The sequence below is a fragment of the Condylostylus longicornis genome, unplaced genomic scaffold (assembly GCF_029603195.1).
Source record: "Condylostylus longicornis isolate FDR11 unplaced genomic scaffold, ASM2960319v2 ptg000756l, whole genome shotgun sequence".
Lineage (NCBI taxonomy): Eukaryota > Metazoa > Arthropoda > Insecta > Diptera > Dolichopodidae > Condylostylus > Condylostylus longicornis.
Genome location: NW_026578702.1, coordinates 1 through 2,500, shown reverse-complemented (window position 1 = coordinate 2,500; position 2,500 = coordinate 1). Strand labels below are relative to the sequence as shown.

The window sequence follows — 2,500 nt, the reverse complement described above, 5'->3', positions numbered from 1 at the left end:
TCCATACACTACATCGGATATTTGTATAAACAAAATCCTTTAGTGCTGAACTAGTTTCTTTTCGCTCGCCGCTACTAAGAAAATCCTAGTTAGTTTCTTTTCCTCCCCTAACTAATATGCTTAAATTCAGGGGGTAGTCTCATATGAGTTGAGGTTGTTTTTAAGAATATTTTTAATTTTTCTTTTTAGTTGAAAACTAAATATATATAAGTTACTGTATTGTTTATATTATAAATAATATAATTTTATATAAGTTTTCCTCTTTAATGTATTAATACTAATTTATTAATACTAGGATATACTTATTTTTTTATTATATTTTATAATATAAGTAAAATATATATAATTGAATTTTAATATTATGGTATTCCTACCAGTAATATATCATGTGCTATAAATAATATAATTTAAAATTATATTATAAGCAACTTTATTAAATTATTCTTACAACCCTCAACCATATGTAGTCCATGCAGTATTAAATTTTTTAATAAATTTATATACTCTGTAGCATGGACTGCAATATGCGTTCAAAATGTCGATGTTCATGTGTCCTGCAGTTCACACGATGACGCACAGTTAGCTGCGTTCTTCATCGACCCATGAGCCAAGTGATCCACCGTTTAGAGTTTTATAAAATTTTTTTTTTATTTTCGTCAGATATATATCGATAATATATATACATTCTAAAACATATTAAAATATATAAATAATATAATCTATGTGCTGCGAATGTCTCTAACTTTCCTTTTATCCGTATCCCAACTGTTTTATACAAGAAAAGTTATTACCATAATATATGGACAACAACGTAAGAATATATTTTTATATATTTTCTATATTATAAATGATCGTATATTGTTTTATTTAAAATACTTCCATATTATATAATTAATATAATGATTTTTATTTTTTTTATATTATATTATTTCAGGGGGGATACACTTTGATACTATTAATGTTATATATTTGCAATAAATATATAACAGTATCAGATACATATATTTATTAAAATATACATATCGTATCCAATAAAGGTCGAATAAATGATATAATCATTAATTCTAGAGTTTCATGGACATTTTGACACCTCTTCGTTTTAAAAATCATTATTTAATATATAAAATTTCCATATTTATAAATATAATATAGATATTTATAATATTTTATTATATTAGAATATAATCTCATTATTATTTCTAATAATGGTTATACAAATATAATATCATTACTACTATATTAGATTATAATCGCATTATAAATAATGGTTATACAAATATAGTAGTTTTAGTGTTATTTGCTACATTAATATTTACTAATCATTCCTTACCTTACCATATCACACTCGATACTCAGATGGTTACTTTTATTATAAATGATCGTATATTGTTTTATTTAAAATACTTCCATATTATATAATTAATATAATGATTTTTATTTTTTTATATGTGGCCTTTTTATATATTTTGGTGCCTTGTTTTGGTTTTACTTTGCGATTTACCGCCCCAGGGGGGATACATTTTGATACTATTAATGTTATATATTTGCAATAAATATATAACAGTATCAGATACATATATTTATTAAAATATACATATCGTATCCAATAAAGGTCGAATAAATGATATAATCATTAATTCTAGAGTTTCATGGACATTTTGACACCTTTTCGTTTTAAAAATCATTATTTAATATATAAAATTTCCATATTTATAAATATAATATAGATATTTATAATATTTTATTATATTAGAATATAATCTCATTATTATTTCTAATAATGGTTATACAAATATAATATCATTACTACTATATTAGATTATAATCGCATTATAAATAATGGTTATACAAATATAGTAGTTTTAGTGTTATTTGCTACATTAATATTTACTAATCATTCCTTACCATACCATATCACCTTACCATATCCTTACCATTTTACTATATTAGCTTATAATCGCATTAAAAATAATGGTTATACAAATATAGCAAAATGGTATCCTTTCCCATTCATCACAACATCTGTTTTTGAAAGATCATTAATGATCCTTCCGCAGGTTCACCTACGGAAACCTTGTTACGACTTTTACTTCCTCTAAATAATCAAGTTCGGTCAACTTTTGTGAAACAACCGCAACACATGAAGCGTCACAGTGATCACGTCCGGAGACCTCACTAAATAATTCAATCGGTAGTAGCGACGGGCGGTGTGTACAAAGGGCAGGGACGTAATCAATACGAGTTAATGACTCGCACTTACTGGGAATTCCAGGTTCATGTGAACAGTTTCAGTTCACAATCCCAAACATGAAAGTGATTCAGCGGTTTACCCGGACCTCTCGGTCTAGGAAATACACGTTGATACTTTCATTGTGGCGCGCGTGCAGCCCAGGACATCTAAGGGCATCACAGACCTGTTATTGCTCAATCTCATTATTGCTAGACGCAATTTGTCCATTTAAGAAGCTAGTGTCCTTATAATGGGACAAACAAACAGGTA

The 2,500-nt window shown here is 26.5% G+C and overlaps 2 pseudogenes; both read right to left on the bottom strand.

Annotated features, from left to right (window-relative positions):
* Nucleotides 1–157, bottom strand: part of LOC129618195 (large subunit ribosomal RNA) — a 4,018-nt pseudogene extending 3,861 nt beyond the window's left edge.
* A 290-nt stretch (nucleotides 158–447) lies between these two features.
* LOC129618191 (5.8S ribosomal RNA) lies at nucleotides 448–631 on the bottom strand (annotated as a pseudogene).
* Between the last annotated feature and the right edge of the window lie 1,869 nt (nucleotides 632–2,500).